The sequence below is a fragment of the Eubalaena glacialis genome, chromosome 2, assembly GCF_028564815.1.
Source record: "Eubalaena glacialis isolate mEubGla1 chromosome 2, mEubGla1.1.hap2.+ XY, whole genome shotgun sequence".
Taxonomy (NCBI): Eukaryota; Metazoa; Chordata; class Mammalia; order Artiodactyla; family Balaenidae; genus Eubalaena; species Eubalaena glacialis.
In genome coordinates, this window is record NC_083717.1 from 159,311,349 (window position 1) to 159,330,067 (window position 18,719).

The 18,719-nt window shown below is 36.3% G+C and overlaps 1 protein-coding gene across 3 annotated transcripts in view; it reads left to right on the plus strand.

Annotated features, from left to right (window-relative positions):
• FUT8 (fucosyltransferase 8) overlaps positions 1–18,719 on the plus strand; it is a 318,044-nt gene that overhangs the window by 43,752 nt on the left and 255,573 nt on the right. For all 3 annotated transcript variants that reach the window (XM_061182670.1, XM_061182669.1, XM_061182671.1), the window contains exon 2: positions 5,359–5,456. The gene's annotated coding sequence lies outside the window, so the exon portion shown is untranslated. The remainder of the gene's footprint in view (positions 1–5,358; positions 5,457–18,719) is intronic.

Below are 18,719 nucleotides of genomic sequence, written 5' to 3' on the forward strand. Positions count from 1 at the left end.
AGAGTGGCGAGAGTGGACATCCTTGTCTTGTTCCTGATCTTAGAGGAAATGCTTTCAGTTTTTCACCATTGAGAGCGATGTTGGCTGTGAGTTTGTCATATATGGCCTGTATCATGTTGAGGTAGTTTCCCTCTATGCCCATTTTCTGGAGAGTTTTTATCATAAATGGGTGTTGAATTTTGTCAAAAGATTTTTCTACATCTATTGAGATGATCATATTGTTTTTATTCCTTAATTTGTTAATGTGGTATTTCACATTGTGATTGGCATATATTGAAGAATCCTTGCATTCCTGAGATAAATCCCACTTGATCATGGTGTATGATCCTTTTAATATGTTGTTGGATTGTATTTGCTAGTATTTTGTTGAGGATTTTTGCATCAGTGATATTGGTCTATAATTTTTTTGTGATATCTTTTTCTGGTTTTGGTATCAGGGTGATGGTGGCTTCGTAGAACGAATTTTGGAGTGTTCCTCCCTCTGCACTTTTTTGGAAGAGTTTGATGAAGGATAGGTGTTAGCTCTTCTCTAAATGTTTGGTAGAATTTGCCTGTGAAGCCATTTGGTCCTGGACTTTTGTTTGTTGGAAGATTTTTAATCACAGTTTCAATTTCATTACTTGTGATTGGTTTGTTCATATTTTCTGTTTCTTCCTGGTTCAGTCTTGGAAAACTGTACCTTTCCAAGGATTTGTCCATTTCCTCGTGGTTGTCCATTTTATTGGCATATAGTTGTTTGTAGTAGTCTCTTATAATCCTTTGTATTTCTGCAGTGTCACTTGTGATTTCTCCTTTTGCATTTCTAATTTTATTGATTTGTATCCTCTTGCTTATTTTCTTGATGAGTCTGGCTAAGGGTTTATCAATTTTGTTTATCTTCTCAAAGAATTAGCTTTTAGTTTTATTGATCTTTGCTACTGTTTTCTTCGTTTCTATTTCATTTATTTCTGCTTTGATATTTATGATTTCTTTCCTTCTACTGACTTTGGGTTTTCTTTGTTCTTCTTTCTCTACTTGCTTTAGGTGTAGGGTTAGATTGTTTATTTGAGGTTTTTCTTGTTTTTTGAGGTGAGATTGAATGCTGTAAACTTCCCTCTTAGAACTGCTTTTGCTGTATCGGATAGGTTTTGGATCATCGTGTTTTCGTTGTCATTTGTCTCTAGGTATTTTTTGATTTCCTCTTTGATTTCTTCAGTGATCTCTTGGTTATTTAGTAGCATATTGTTTAGCCTCCATGTGTTTGTGTTTTTCACGTTCTTTTTCCTGCAAATAATTTCCAGTCTCACAGTTTGGTCGGAAAAGATGCTTGATATGATTTCAGTTTTCTTAACTTTATCAAGGATTGATTTGTGACTGAAGATGTGGTCTATCCTGGAGAATGTTGTGTGTGCACTTGAGAAGAAAGTGTAATCTGCTGTTTTCGGATGCAATGTCCTATAAACATCAATTAAATCTGTTTGGTCTGTTGTGTCATTTAAAGCTTGCGTTTCTTTATTAATTTTCTTTCTGGATGATCTGTCCATTGGTGTAAGTGAAGTGTTAAAAGTCCCCCACTATTACTGTGTTACTGTCGATTTTCTCTTTTATGGCTGTTAGCATTTGCCTTATGTATTGAGGTACTACTATGTTGGGTGCATATATATTTATAATTGTTATATATTCCTCTTGGATTGATCCCTTGATCATTATGTAGTGTCCTTCCTTGTCTCTTGTAACATTCTTTATTTTAAAGTCTACTTTATCTGATATGAGTATTGCTACTCCAGCTTTCTTTTGATTTCCATTTGCATGGAATATCTTTTTCCATCCCCTCACTTTCACTGTGTATGTGTCCCTACATCTGAAGTGGGTCTCTTGTAGACAGCATATATACAGGTCTTGTTTTTGTATCCATTCAGCCAGTCTGTGTCTTTTGGTTGGCACATTTAATCCATTCACATTTAAGGTAATTATCCATATGTATGTTCCTATTACGATTTCTCAATTGTTTTGGGTTTGTTTTTGTAGGTCCTTTTCTTCTCTTGTGTTTCCCACTTAGAGAAGTTCCTTTAGCATTTGTTGTAGAGCTGGTTTGGTGGTGCTGAATTCTCTTAGCTTTTGCTTGTCTGAAATGCTTTTGGTTTCTCAGTGGAATCTGAATGAGATCCTTGCTGGGTAGAGTAATCTTGGTTGTAGGTTTGCTCTTCATCACTTTAAGTATATTCTCCCACTCCCTTCTGGCCTGCAGAGTTTCTGCTGAAAAATCAGCTCGTAACCTTATGGGGATTCCTTCGTATGTTGTTTTTTATTTTTTCTTTGCTGCTTTTAATATTTTTTCTTTGAACTTAATTTTTGTTAGTTTGAGTAATATGTGTCTTGGTGTGTTTCTTCTAGGGTTTATCCTTTATGGGGCTCTCTGTGCTTCCTGGACTTGGGTGGCTATTTCCTTTCCCATGTTAGGGAAGTTTTCCACTATAATCTCTTCAGATATTTTCTCAGACCCTTTCTTTTTCTCTTCTTCTTCTAGGACCTCTATAATTCTAATATTGGTGTATTTAGAGTTGTCCCAGAGGTCTCTGAGGTTGTCTTCAATTCTTTTCATCCTTTTTTTTTTATTCTGCTCCTCGGCAGGTATTTCCACCATTTTGTCTTCCAGCTCACTTATTTGTTGTTCTGCCTTAGTTATTCTGTTATTGATCCCTTCATTGCAGTTATTGTGTCATTCATCTCTGTTTTTCTTTAGTTCTTCTAGATCTCTTTTAAACATTTCTTGTATTTTCTCAATCTGTGCCTCCATTCTATTTCTGAGATTCTGGATCATCTTTACTATTATTACTCTGAATTATTTTTCAGGTAGATTGCCTATTTCCTCTTAATTTATTTGGTCTTGTAGGTTTTTATCTTGCTCCTTCATCTGTGACATATTATTTTGCTGTCTCATTTTTTTTTCCTTTTTTTTTATGAGTGGGATTGTGTTCCTGTCTTACTGGTTGTTTGGCCTGAGGCTTCCAACACTGGAATTTCTAGGCTGTTGGGTAGAGCTGGGTCTTGGTGCTGAGATGAGGACCTCTGGGAGACCTCATTCTGATGAATATTCCCTGGGGTCTGAGGTTCTCTGTTAGTCCAGTGGTTCAGACTCTGAGCTCCCACTGCAGGAGTTTCAGCCCAATCCCCAGCTCGTGAACCAATATCCTGCAAGCCGCGTGGAGTGGCCAAAAAAAAAAAAAGGGAGAACAATAACAATGTAAACAATAAAATTAGACTAGGGAACTAACAGATATGTTAGAAAAAATATAAAAATAAAAATATAGATGAAACAACAATCGGAAGGTAAAACAGAACCACATAGTAAAAAAAGAGGAGGAGAAAAAAAAAGTTGGAAAAGGCCTTGGCTGTGGAGGGTGGGGCCTAAGCAGGGGTGAGGTTTGGGCAGTGGGCGGGGCCAATGCTTAGGACCCACAGGGCTGGAAAACGCCCTGGGGGGTGTGGGGGGTAGGGCTTAGGCTCAACAGAGTAGAAGAGGCCCAGGCGTGCCTCACACCTCTTCTGGTTTCAGAGGGAGGGCGACCCCACCTTAGCAGGCTTCCTGGCAAACGCCCTCCACTCCTCTTCTGCTTCTCTGGTCCTGGAGGTCCCCTCCCACCTGCCTCTCCTGATCTCCCTGCCCTCCTCCTATGCCCCCAGGGCCCACGCTGCCTGGAGGTTGCTTTGGAAGGTGGGGGACTGCCCAGCAGGCTCCCTGAGCCTGAGTGGGTGGGGCAAACACCCTCCACTCCTTTCCTTTGCTCCTCTGGTCCTGGAGGGGCCCTCCCACCTGCCTCTCCTGTTCTCTCCCTCCTTCGCCCCCAGGACCAACCTGGCCCAGAGGGGACCTCTGAGGGTATAGGACCCTCAGAGCCGGGCAGACTTTCCCAGCTGATTGGGAAGGGGAAATGCTGTGCCTGCTCCCCCCTGATTGGAGCCCCCAAGGGTCCCTCCAGGCGTGGGAACCCTTTCCCCATCTCAGCCACCCCTCAGGGGCGCTGGTCCTGTCGGCCTCCATTTCTCCTCCCCCCTCAGTGCCCCCAGGTCCTACTGGTTCGCTTGCGGGTTCTTCCCGTCTCCTTGGGTATCAGGGTCCCCCACCAGTGTCCGGCAGGTGCCCTCCCAAATAGTAAGTCAATATACAAATGTGCTTATTTTTGGTTTGGAATTACTTATTAAATGTTTTTATAGACTCTTCTGTGTCAGGATTAATTTTTGACTCTTGGAATTTAAAATGAAAATAGTTGGATTACTTTTGAGGAGATGGAGCTGGTGATGATACTTTTATATTACTTCTAATCACCAGAAATTGGTTTCAGTAGGCTTTGATGTCATCGGAGAAAGACTGCTTCTCACAATTAATAATAATGCCAATCTGAGAATAATTTCATGTTGTAACAACAGGAAATTAACTGGCAGAAACACATGTTTCTATAGAGTGTATTGTGTTTTTATGTTATTTTTGAGTTTTTCTACTTGGTGAGTTGCACACATGTACATACTCAGTGAACATATGATGTGTGAACCTTCATTAAGACCATTTCACTTGTTGGTCATAGTGATTACTTTCTATATGTCAAACATGGTACTAGATGATGGAAAAGCAGTGACAAAAGAAGTAGGAGATAGTGTTGCTCATCAGAATACTACATGAAATGACATATAAAAGGCAGCAAAATATTCTTGCAGAGATTGATGGAGTACAGAATGATTATATCATCTCTCTGGGAGGAATGGGGGCTGGATTTTGAGAAAGTTGACGGATGTCCATTGATTGACAAAGAGGATAAGGGAGAAAAAGTCCATCTTCTAAAAAGGAAGGAATGGTGTGTTACAGGGTGACAGCTGAGAATGACAAAATTGTTCTGTGGAAAGCAAGCAAATTAAATTGGCTCGAATGGAAGTTTGTATAGAATATAGTCAGAAATTAGGTTGTAGAGCTAATTGAGGTGTGCGGATGTAGAAGATTTTGAGCACTGGTCCGAAAAGAGAGATGTTTCTGATTGACGTGTATATTAAGAAGTAGACAAAATTAAAGAACATTGTGTTCACAAGGCAAGTTTTATAGATGCTGACTTATTTTAAGATGAACTATGAAGCAAATTAAGACACTGAGTGTTACTGTGTTTGAATATAATTTGCAAAATGAAAACCTGTTCCTTATTGGGATTTGAAAGGCACAGCTCTCAGAATAAGTGAATATGTAAAATTTTTACATGTTATGACTAGCTACATAAGGGGAAAGAAAAGGGACTTTAAAAAAAAGTATTTATAATGGTAACTGAAGTTTGAGGGGGGCTGAAGTTCATATATATATATATATTTTTTGTTTGTTTGTTTGTTTATTTGTTCTAGGTTGCTGCTTTTGCTAAGAGAGCACCCATGACCCTGATGGTGTTTCCATTCACAATAAAGGGCTCTATTGCCTTCATTGATTAGCTGATCAAATTCAGGTTAGTAGATTTTGTGGGCAGTACTTCTTTGTTCCAATTATATGTTAATATTTTGAGAAATGGATAATTTTGTATTTAAAGCTACATATTTATGTACCAGTGAAGTAGAAGGGCCAAGTCAATCTAAACTCTATTGAATTATGTACCTACTATGCTACCTACTATGTACAATCTGCAGTGTATAAAATGGAAAAATATTTTATTTCCTATTTGATAGTTATTTACTTTAAAGTAAGGGCTAGATAAAACAAGTTGTGGCTGAATATGGTACCCTGTCCTTTTGACATCATTGTGTGGCATATTTGGTGCTGAAATAAACAACTCATCTTAAAATTTTTTGAAATTTTTAGTAGCTTTTAAAAGTTTCGTTCTTGTTCGTATTTCATTTATACACTCAAATTTTTATTTATTTGTTTTTTTGTTCAGTCTGTGAGTTTTGACAAATGTATATTCTTTACCATAATCTTTTAGATTCACTCATGTTGCCTTTTTGTAGTCAACCTCTCTCTCCACCTCAATCCCTAGCAATCACAGATCTGTTTTTTGTCCTTGTTGTTTACTTTTCCCAGTATATCATTTAAGTGAAATCATTTAGTGTGTAGCTTTTAAAATCTGGCTTCTTTCACTTAGCATAATGCATTTGGATTCACCCTTGTTGTGTGTACCAGTAGTTCATTCTTTTTTATTGCTGAGTAGTGTTCTATTGCATGGGTATACTGCTGTTAGTTTATCCATTCACCGTCTGATGGACATTGGGGAGTCTCTAGTTTTTGGTGATTATTGCAGTCATACTATTTTTTCTTTTTTTTTTCCTTTGCTAAAATGCACGTAAAATGTACCTTCTTAACCATTTTTAAATGTACAGTTCAGTGGTGTTAAATACATTCACATTGTTGTACAGCCATCACCACCATCCATCCCCATAACTTTTCATCTTGTAAAACTGAAACTCTATACCCATTAAATAGTAACTCCATTCTCTGCTCCCCCTAACCCCTGGCAACCACCATGATACTTTATTGTTTTGACTACTCTAAGTACTTTATATGAGTGGAATTATATAGTATTTGTCTTTTTGTGACTGACTTATTTCACTTAGCATAATGTGCTCAAGGTTCACCCGTTTATAGCATATTGCAGAATTTCTTTCCTTTTTAAGGTTAAATGATATTTCATTATATGTATATACCACATTTTTTTATCCACTCATCAGTTGATGGATAGTTGGATTGCTTCCATGTTTTAGCTACTGTGAATAATGCGGCTATGAACATGAGTGTACAAAGGTCTCTTCAAGACCCTGCTTTCATTTCTTTTTGTGTATATACTCAGAAGTGAAATTGCTGCATCATATGATAATTCTGTTTTTAATTTTTTGAGAAACCACCATACTGTTTTCCACAGGAGCTGTACTATTTTACATTTCCACTAGTAATACAGAGGGGTTCCAACTTCTCTACATCCTTGCCGATGCTTATTATTTTCTGTTTGTTTGTTTATTTATCTCTCTTATTTATTTATTTTTTAAAGTAGCCATCTTAATAGGTGGTATCACACTATAGTTTTCATTTGCATTTCCCTAATGATTGGTGACATTGAGCATCTTTTCATGGCATTTCATATTGGTAATTTATATATCTTCTTTGGAGAAATGTCTTTTCAAGTCCTTTTTCCAGTTTTGAGTCGTGCTGGTTTTTTGTTGTTTTTGTTGCTGTTGTGTTGATTTTTAGGAGTTCTTACATATTCTGGATAATAATCTCTTATCAGATATATGACTTGCAAGTATTTTCTCCTATTCTGTGAGTTGCCTTTTTACTCTGTGGGTAGTATCTTATGATGCCCCAAATTTTTAATTTTCATGAAATCAAATTTGTTTTTCGCTTTTTTTATGTGTGTCTTTGGTGTCCCCCATCCAAGAAATTATTGCTAAATTCAATGTCATGATGCTTTTGCCCTTTTGTCTCTTCTAAGAGTTTTATTATTTTAGGTCTTACATTTAGGTACTTATCCATTTTGAGTTAATTTTTGTATATGATATTAGGTATGTGGATATCCAGTTTTCCCAGCACCATTTGTTCAAAAGACTGTTCTTTTTTCTCATTGAATGGTCTTAACACCCTTGTCAAAAATCATTTGACCATATGTATGAGAGTTTACTTCTAAGCTCTCTGTTTCTGTCTTTATGCCATTGCCACACTATTTTGTTTTCTATAGCTTTGTAGTAAAATTTGGAAATCAGGAAGTGTGAATCCTCCAGTTTTTCTGTTCTTTTTCAAGATTGTCTTGGCTATTCAGGGTCCCTTGAGATTCCATGTGAATTTTAGGATAGGTTTTTCTCTATTTGTACAAAAGTCACTGGGATTTCGATATAAGCATTGCATTGAATCTGTAGATTGCTCTGGGTAGTATTGACATTTTAGCAATATTAAGTCTTTCAGTATATGACCATAGATGTGTTTCCATTTATTTATGTCTTCTTTAATTTCTTTCAGCAATATTTTGTAGTTTTCATTGTACAAATCTCTCACCTCCTTGGTTATTTCCTAAGTATTTTATTCTTTTTTATGCTACTGTAAATAGAATTATTTTTGTAATTTCCTTTTCAGATTGTTCATTGTGTATAGAAATGCAACTGAGTTTTGTCTTTGGCTTTGTATCCTTCTACTTTGCTGAATTCATTTATCAGTTCTAACAGCTGTTTTTGGTGGAGTCTTTAGGGTTTTCTACATATAAGATCACATTATCTGCAAACAGAGATAATTTTACTTTGTCCTTTTCAGTTTGAATGCCTTGTATTCTTTTTTTTTTACCTAATTGCTCTGGCTAGAGCTTTCAGTACTATATCGAATAGAAGTGGTGAAAGTGGGCATCCTTACCTTGTTCCTGATCTTAGAGGAAGAGCTTTCAGTCTTTGACCATTGAGTATGATGTTTGCTGTGGGTTTTTCATACATGGCTTTTATTATTTTAAGGTAGTTTCCTTCTATTCCTATTTAGTTGAGTGTTTTTATCATGAAAGGATGTTGTATTTTGTCAAAAGCTTTTTATGCATCAAGATGATCGTGTGAGTTTTTCCTTTATTTTGTTGATGTGGCATATTATTGGGTTGGCCAAAGAGTTCACTTGGTTATTGAATATGTTGTTCAATAAAGTTCTTGGTGAAAATGAAAAATGTTTCTTTTATTTTTACTTAAACTTGAATGAACTTTCTGGCCAACCCAATACATTAATTTTTGTATGTTATACTCTCCTTACAATTCAGGAATAAGTTCCACTGTTTACTATGGAGCCATAAATTTTAAAATAAAAATGTGATTATATATTCTTTTTTTTAAAATATTTTTTTAAAATTTAATTTTATTTATTTTTGGGCACGTTGGGTCTTCATTGCTATGCGTGGGCTTTCTCTAGTTGCGGCAAGTGGGGGCTACTCTTCGTTGCCGTGTGCAGGCTTCTCATTGTGATGGCTTTTCTTGTTGCAGAGCACAGGCTCTAGGCATGTGGGCTTCAGTAGTTGTGACACGTGGGCTCAGTGGTTGCGGCACGTGGGCCCAGTAGTTGCAGCACGTGGGCCCTAGAGCACGTGGCCTTCAGTAGTTGTGGTGCACGGGCTTAGTTGCTCTGTGGCATTTGGGATCTTCCCGGACCAGGGCTTAAACCCATGTCCCCTGCATTGACAGGCGGATTCTTAACCACTGCGCCACCAGGGAAGCCCTGATTATATATTCTTTATTAAAAGAATGTTACTTTTTGTTGTTGTTATTAAGAGACCATGATGATTTGTTGCCTTTTTGGGTTGGGGTTGCATTTCTTTTTAAAAATGTCATTAAAAGTAAGCTAGAAAAAATTTAACAGATCTTGTGGGTAGGGGAAGATACCTAAAATTTATGTTCATTTTGAGTAAAGAAAGAGAGGTGATGCAAAATTATTAGACAGGGGTATATTGAAACTTATGGTGTTTCCTGATTATTGAAAAATCAGGTAGCTTTCTTGAGTATACAGTTAGATCAGAAATCTACAGGTTTTTATATAGTTAACCCTCACAATACAGGTAGCTCCGAGAGTCACCTGTTTAGAAAAGACAAGTATTTATAAGAATTTTAAGAATGTACGTAAAGAGGACAAAGGTTGGGTGTGAAAAGTCAATTGGCATAACTTTATAATACAACATCAAAAATATTACTGAAGGCCAAATATTAGAAAAGGGATGAATAACTAGCATCTGGCAATACAGATTCCATTTGCCAAAGAGCATGGAATAAATTTTTAAGACAAATATCATATATTTCCTAAAGTTTATTAGAATTTCATGTACATACTTACTTCTGAGTTCTCAAATAGAAGATTGAACTTCTTGATGGCGAGGATCATTTTAGATTTTGGTGCTTTCTGAAGTAAATATTCCTACAGCAACGAATGACTTAGTCCCACCCATTAGTGGGCTACTTTGAGTTCACTAGAGCACATTTCATCCATGGATTCTTCAAGGTTGTCAGGGCAAGAAGTAGGAAGTCAGTTTTCTGAAATCATGAGAAAATAGAATCAGAACTGTGAGAGCTGTACTCCTTATAGAACTCTTAAGCAAAATTGACCTTGAACATTTAGTCTAATGCCTGTTGTTCTTTTGTAAATAGGAAAATGGAGACCTAGAGAGGTGAGGTGATATGCTTTTAGTCACACAGATAGCTGGAGACATGTTATGTAGTGCTCATTTTACTCATCATCCTGCCTCTCTTCCTCATGGGATCATTGCTTGATCTTAGGGTTGGAATAAAGTTAAATTGCTCAATTTAAAATTGTTGATTTACAAAACTCAGTTTTAATTTCTTTTTCAATTGATTTTAAGTTAAAACAGGTTACTATTGAAATGGTATGAGATATGATCTTAATTTTCAAACAGATGCAAAAAATATGCTAATATTGAATATATAGCTAGAAAAATCTAAGAAATTATTTTTTATTTTCAACAGCCTCAAAAATTTTTATTTGGCTTAATTTAAAATGTATAATATTTAAATAAGACCCAAATTTTTACAAACTTTAGATAGATATGGACCTTAGATTTCTTGTTTAAAATCTAAGGACCCTAAAATGTGAATTATATTCGGCTCTGGAGGATTTCATTTAATAATCATATTTACAGGTATAATTGGTGAAGTTCAGAAATACCAAACAGTTTTCTTTTTTTTTTTTCATGAGCACTACTAAGCCTAGAAAATTAGCAAAAAAAAACTTGTTCAATATACAAGTTCAAAAACTTGTTCTATGTTTTAGAAATGGAATAATTTAAAATAAAAATAGGAATCAAACATATAATTATTTACTTTTGGATATTTGATGTAAAGCCATGTTAAGAGAGTTAAAGCCATGTTTAAGAGACTCAAAGTGGTTTTAAGTTATACAGGAAGTATACCTCATTGCTCTAATTTTTTTTTCTTCCTGGAACATTTTCTACTCATTGTATTACACTAACTTCATCCTGAAGTTAGTATCTTTAGCCCCTTAGGACAGAGGAGACACCTATTGGGAGATGATTCGCCATGAGTCTCTTGTGCTTCAGCACATCTTCTGAGCAGAGGCATTGGCAGCTTTTGTTGAGGGCAATCTTCTCAAGGAAATTTGCATAGCAAACAGCCTGGGAAGATAGAAATAGTATTACCATAAGGACAGAGGGCAGATTTCCCTGCTGTCCAGGATAGTCAAGATAATCCCTCTGGGGAGTAGGTGGGGTACATTTGCTTGCAACTCCTTTAAAATATTGGTGTTTCATAAGCTTCAGCTTTCTTCTCCTGTAATGTAACTCACTGTGTGTGCAGGCATCACCTGGCTCTCCTTCTATTGCCCTTTAGGGATTAGAGCTTTGGGAACCAATGCAAAAGATGATACACTGGCTACTGCTATTGTTTTGAGTAGTAAACTTTTCTTTGTCTGTGACCCAGGAGTGTCATATTTTCTGCCAGGATTATCTGATGCTGGCTCACCAAATATCATTAACACAACCTACTGATAAAACAAAGCTGAGTTTATTGCTTACTGCAGTAAAGGGGAACACCACCTTGACAGAACTTTGGTAGTGCCTTAGAGGGGCAAAGTCAAGGTAAAAATTTTAGAATTTGAAGTTTGATTTAATTCGAGTTTGCAGTGATGGTGATCGGGCTTGATTAAGATTGAATAAGTATCATGATATAACAGTTTACAGTAGAATTGGTCAAAACAGCAATGCAAGGATTTTAAAAACTGTTGATGCTTTCTGTTGAAGAGTTGATGAGTCTTTCCTGAAGCTTCTGTAATGAACAATCAAGTTATGTCCCTGCAAGAATCTCCTGGAATAGTAGAGTATGCTAATGAAGGCATTGGACTAGTAAAGTCAGGCTAATGTACACAGAAAGATGTGTGTGTGTGTAGGTGTATGAGTTTCCTAGGGATGCTATAACAAATTACCACACAATTAGTGGCTTAAAATAATAGCCTCTAGGGGAAGAATTCTTTCCTCTCTCTGTTAGCTTCTGGTATTTTTAAGCAGGCCTTGGTGTTTCTTGGCTTGTGGCAGCATAACTTTAATCTCTACTTCCATCTTCACATGGTGATCTTCCCTCTGTATCTGTGTCCAAATTTCCCTCTTTTTATAAGGATGCCAGTCATTGGATTAGGGCCCACCCTAATCCAGTACGACCTCATGTTACCTTGATTACATCTGCAAACACCCTATGTCCAAATAAGGTCAAATTCACATGTTCCAGTGTTTATAAATTTTGGGGGGACAGTATTCAGTGCAGTACAAGGAGTATATGGTTTCGATCCTCAGTGTTCCTCAGTGTTCAATCTGTGTGTGGCTAGACGGTTTTGGTTCTCAGTATCCATGAAACTGTCATGGCCGATTGCTTAGCTTGCATGTGGGAATCTCAGGCTCATCAGAGTTCTTGACAACAGCATGATGTGTAGTGAAAAGAATACCAATGTGGAAATCAAGGTGCCTTGGTTCTAGTTTCTGTCCTGCTGTTAACTAGCTTGGGAAAGTTACTGTCTTTTTCAGCTATTAGTTTCTCAATGGGTAAAATGGGAGGTCTGGAAGAAGAGAAGAGGAATGGCTCTCTGAGGGCCTTTCTAGCTCTCAGATTCTAAAGTTCTGTAATTGTTGAGTGTCTGCTATATACCATATTGGTATTCATTTTGTTGGAGTGAAAAAATTGAAAAAAGAAATAGAATGCTTTAAGTGCTGATCTGATAGATTATGACTTGTGAATGTATTCTGACTTAATTTATGCTTTGTTTACTTGGGTGAAGATCATTAATGAAGATATTAGGTAAACATGGAATTAGCCCATCTCTCTGACTTACATATTTTATTCTTCAGTTTGAATATTGTATTTAGAAGGGAGACATTCTTCAGGTCAGTTAATTCCTTTAAAGTTAGAAGAATGTGTTGCTGCACTGTCTCAGCTGAGTTCAGAAAATGAAATAACCTTTTCTGAAGTGAGCATGATGTAGGGTATGGATGTACTTGATTTCTTTTATGGTTCACAGTCTTCACTTTCTATATAGTGTTTATTTTTTTGATTTATAGATGCTTGAGAACCTAGAGGAATCCCTTCCCCTCCTCCCCAGCTACTCCTGCAGCTCCACAGAAAAAAAGGAAGGAAGGAAGGAAAAACCATGTTGAACACATTTTTTCCTTTTTTTTCTTTTCTTTATTTTTTCTTGAAGTATAATCGACTTACAGTATTCTATAGGAAGATGATTGTTCATTCGGTTTCTTTGATCAATACAGGCCTATTCAGATGATCTATTTCTCCTTGTGTGTGCTTCGGTAGATTGTGTCTTTCAAAGAATTGGTCCATTTCTTCTAAGTTAGCAAATTTGTGGGCATAGAGCTATTCATAATATTTCTTTATTATCATTTTAATGTTTGTAGGATTGCTAGTGATGGCCCCTCTTTCAAATCTGATATTAATAATTTGCTTCTTTTTTCCTTTTCTCCTTGGGAAGCTTGGCTAGGGGTTTATTCATTTTGTTGATCTTTTCAAAGAATCAGCTTTTAGTTTTGTTGATTTTCTCTACTGTTTACCTGTTTCCAATTTCACCGATTTCTGCTCTGATTTTTATTATTTCTTTTCTGCTGCTTATATTGAACTTAATTTGTTCTTCTTTTTCTAGTTTCCTAAGGCAGAAACTTGGGTGATTGACTTTAGCTTTCTTCTATTTAAATATATGCATCCAGTGTTATATGTTTCTCTCTCAGACAGAAAATGTAGTATGGCATTTGCTGTATCCCACAAATTTTGATGCTTTGTTTTCATTTTTATTTAGTTAAAAAAAATTTTTAAAAATTCCTCAGCACTTTGTTTGACTCATGTATTATTTGTGTATGTTGTTAATCTCCAAATATTTGGGGATTTTCTGGCTATCTTCTGTTATTATTTTCTAGTTTAATTTTATTGTGGTCTGAGAGCATAGTTCATATAATGTGTTATTTTAAATTTGTTAAGATGTGTTTCCTGGTCCAGAATGTAGTCTGTCTTGGTGAATGTTCCCTTTGACCTTGAGAAGAGTGTGTATTCTGCTGTTGTTGGATGAAGTAGTCTATAGATGTCAATTAGATCCAGTTGATTGATGGTGCTATTCAGTTCTATGATATTCTTACTGATTTTCGGCCTATTGGTTCTGTCAGTTACTCATAGAGGGGTATTGAAATCTCCAAATATAATAGTGAATTTATATATTTCTTTTTGCAGTTCTACTAGTTTTTACCTCGAGTATTTTGTTCTGTTGTTAGCTGCATGTGTATAAGGATAGTTATATCTTCTTGGAGAATTGACCCTCTATCATTATATACTGTTTCTCCTTATTGCTGGAAATTTTCCTTGCTTTGAAGTCAGCTCTTTCTGAAATTAATATAGCTACTCTAGTTTTCTTTTGATTAGTGTTAGTATAGTGTATCTTACTTCATCCCTTTTCCTTTAATATATCTATGCCTTTATAAGTGGGTTTCTTGCAGACAACCTATAGTTGGGTCTTGTATTTTGCTTCACTCTAATTGGTATATTTAGATCACTGACATTTAAAGTAATTATTGATATACTTGAATTAATATTTACCATATTTTTAACTGTCTTCTATTCCTTGCTCTTGTTCTTGGGTTTTTGGTTTCTTTTTTCTTTATTTTGGTCTTCCACTCTGTTTCTGCTTTCTCTCATTTTAATTGAGCATTTTATATTGTTCCATTTTCTATCCTATCTTAGTATATCATTATATTTCTTAAAAAACTTTTTTTTTAGTGGTTGCTCAGAGTTTGCAATTATATATTTATAGCTAATCCAAGTTCATTTTCAAATAACACTACACTGCTTCATGGATACTACAAGTACCTTATAACAGAGTATTCGCAATTCCTCTCTCACATGCCTTATAGCATTTCTGTCATTGATTTAATTTATCTATAAGCTGTGATCACAAAATATATTGCTTTGAACACATTGTCTGTTAGATTAAGAATAAGAAAAATAAGAGATTTAATTTTACCTTTATATATTCCTTCTCTTATGCTCGTCATTTCTTTATGTAATCCATGTTTCTGACCTATGTAATTTTCTTTCTGTCTGAAGAACTTCTTTTAACATTTCTTGCAAGGCAGGTCAGTAGGTTTTCAGTTCTCTCAATTTTTGTTTGTCAGAGAAAGTATTTCTTTTTCACTTTTGAAGGATAATTTGGCTGAATACAGAAGTCTAGGTTGGTGTTTTTTTCTTTTAACACTCAGTATTTCACTCTACTCATTTTGCTTGCATGGTTTCTGAAGAGAAGTTCAATGTAATTCTTATTTTGCTCCTCTCTAGGTAGGTTTATTTTTCCTTCTCTCTGTTTTTTTTTCTTGATTCTTTTCAGATTTTCTCATCTATTCTTCTGTAGTTTTATTATGATATGCCTGGGTGTAAGTATTTTAGTATTTATCCTGCTTGATGTACCCTGAGCTTCCTGCATCTGGTTTGGTGTCGTATTACCGAAGACATTCTTTTTCTGTTATAGTGTTGTTGATTTATAACATTTCTTTTTGATCTTTTCTTAGAGTTTCCATATCTCTGCTTGTATTACCCATTTGTTCTTACATGTTGTTCACTTTTTCCATTAGAGCCCTTCGCATATTTACCATAGCTATTTTTAACCCAGTGATAATTCTAAAACCTCTGCTGTATATGAGTCTGGTTTTGAGGCATGCTTTGTTTCTTCAGATTGTGTTTTTTGCCTTTACAATGCTTTGTAATTTTTTTGTTGATATCCAGACATGATATATTAGATAAAAAAGAGGAGGTAAATAGGCCTTTAGTGTGAGGTTTTATGTTTATCTGACTAGGAGTTAGGCTGCATTTACTATTTGCTGTAGCTGTGGTGTCAGAGGCTAATATTTCTTGTAGTGTCCTTGTTTTGGTCTGCTGTGTTGTCTTTGGGTTACATAGAGAATCCTTAAATAGGGTCTCAAACTTGAAGTTCCTTTACCTGTAATCCTCTGTTATTGTACAGGAGTTGTATTGATGTGGAGGTAAGGTGGTGGGAGTTCTGTAGTACTGTGATTAGGTCTCAGTTTTTTAAGCCTTATTTGGGTATCTCTTCCCCTGTTTGAAGGGTAGAGGGAGCTGGAATTAGGTACTTCCTTTATCCCAGGTTGGCTAGACACTGTAAAGTCCTGGTATGTTAGGCTCTGTTAAAATAGGTTTTTGTTGTTTTTTTTTCAGGCAGTCCTTTTTAAGAAGAACAGAGAGCTCTGGGTATATTTAAAAATGATTACTTTTCCCCTCCCCCTGCTGGAAACAAAGAGATTTTTCTCAGATTATCACAGTTGAAAACGTGGTAGGGCTCCTGGAGGTAAAACTCAAGAAACTGTTGGGACCTTTCAAAGACTGAGTCCCCTCACAGGTTTTCCTTCTAAGCTAGGCTACACTGAGTCTCCAGCAATTCGTCATTTACTGTTTAAAGTGTTCCTACTAGTACTGGCTCCATCTGAGGGTTTATCTTCCTGGGCTTTTGCTTCTTGCACACTGCTATTCTCTGTATCTACCTGTCTCTCTCTCTAGTTTTCAAGGTAGAGGTTTGCTCTAGGGCTTCAATTCCCTGACAGATTTAAGAAGAGTGGTTGATTTTCTTTTTTTCTTTTCAGCTTTTTTATTGTTGTAAGGACAAGGTTGATGAATTCCAAGTTCTTTACATGCTGGACCTGATTGAAGATTAGTTTTGAATCTTTTCCACAGTTTCGTAATGGTAAAGACTTGGTACAAAACCCTTTGTCTGATTTGGCAGTATTACTCATTTGGAATGTGATTTACTTCTGGTATCAGGTTTGTACATTTTGAGGTCATGCATTGTAATTTGCAAGAACGAGTAAAGAACTTTTCCAGAGGGAAGTTGATACTAGGACTGACTTTCGTCATTGGTGAGATGGCTCGTTCTTAGCCCATTTACTGTTATTCTGTTGGCAAGTGTATTTGGGGGCGACAGCCACCTTTGTTTCCTACGTTGATAGTCAAAGTTTCATTTTTTTTTTTTTTTAATATTTTAATTTCCAATTGTGCACTGTTGGTATATACAAATGCAATTGATTTTTAGTTTTAAATTAAGTAATTAATTAATTAATTTTTGGCTGTGTTGGGTCTTCGTTTCTGTGCGAGGGCTTTCTCTAGTTGTGGCAAGCGGGGGCCACTCTTCATCGCAGGGCGTGGGCCTCTCACTATTGCGGCGTCTCTTGTTGCGGTGCACAGGCTTCAGATGCGCAGGCTCAGTAATTGTGGCTCACGGGCCCAGTTGCTCCACGGCATGTGGAATCTTCCCAGACCAGGGCTCGAACCCGTGTCCCCTGCATTGGCAGGCAGATTCTCAACCACTGCGCCACCAGGGAAGCCCCCAAAGTTTCATTTTTATACGTGTATACCTTACAAAAAATACCAGATTTTTACAGCCTGTTTGGGAATAGGGTCATGTCAAATTACACTAATTTGCACTCTGATAAATATACTGATGATGCTAAGAGTGGTTATTCAAACCTTGTGCTGATACTTTGTATTTATGGAACCAATTAATTGGACGACCTATTTAGACTGGGTGTCTTCATTTAATTAGTACATTGCTCACTAATTATTTTTATGAGTAAATAGGGTAATGTTAATCCTTAAATTTTCTGTGATGTGGTAAAAAACTTAATGCACATCATGATTATTAGATATCTTGGCAGAAATTGAGAAATAAAAAGAGAAATTGGTCTAAATTATACATAAAATGTAGTTTTCTTTATTTTCTTTTGCACAACATTCATATTAAAAAATTACTGTGTTACAGAAAATTTAGACAACTTTTTCTTAAAATAAGAGAATCACCCTTAATTCCACCAGTGTAACATGACTATAGTTACCATGTGGGTGTATGTGCTTTCTAGTCCTTTTTTGTATGGATTATTTTACATAGTTGTGATCATCACTTATTTTTAAATGTGTGCTTTTCTTTTTGCAATTAGTAGTGCATTTTCTCATTCTGCATCATTGTGTTTTTAATAGTAATATTTTTTCATTGAGAAAGGTATTATTAGGTTGATCAGACCTATCACTGTGATGAACTGTGTGTGCATTTAGCTTTTCCATGTCTTTTTTTTTTTTTTTTTATAAATTTATTTATTTATTTTTTATTTTTGGCTGCGTTGGGTCTTTGTTGCTGTGCACGGGCTAAGCGGCGAGCAGGGGCTACTCTTCCTTGCGGTGCCGGGGCTTCTCACTGGGTGGCTTCTCTTGTTGCAGAGCAGGGGCTCTAGGCGCGTGGGCTTCAGTAGTTGTGGCACTCGGGCTCCAGAGTGCAGGCTCAGTAGTTGTGATGCACGGGCTTAGTTGCTCTGCAGCATGTGGGATCTTCCCGGAGCAGGGCTCGAACCCATGTCCCCTGCATTGGCAGGCAGATTCTTAACCACTGCACCATCAGGGAAGCCCTAGCTTTTCCATGTCTTTTGGTTTAGCTTTTCTCTGTGCTGTTTCCTTGCCTGGATTTTCAGAGGTCTCAGTCTCTCTTTCTTTTAGCTTCTCTGTCTTTCTTTTAAGGAGTATTTTATGTATTTCATGTTCTCTCCCACAGGGCTAAGTAACTTTTACTGGATCTTGAAAAATGGATTTTTTTTCTCATATGATTAAAAAACAATGCTTTAGGACTTATACTGCCAAAGTGATTCACACAGTTCTAGTTGAAAAAATTGAAAATTTGTAACTAGGTGATAAAAATGATCTCTTAGATATGTCAAACT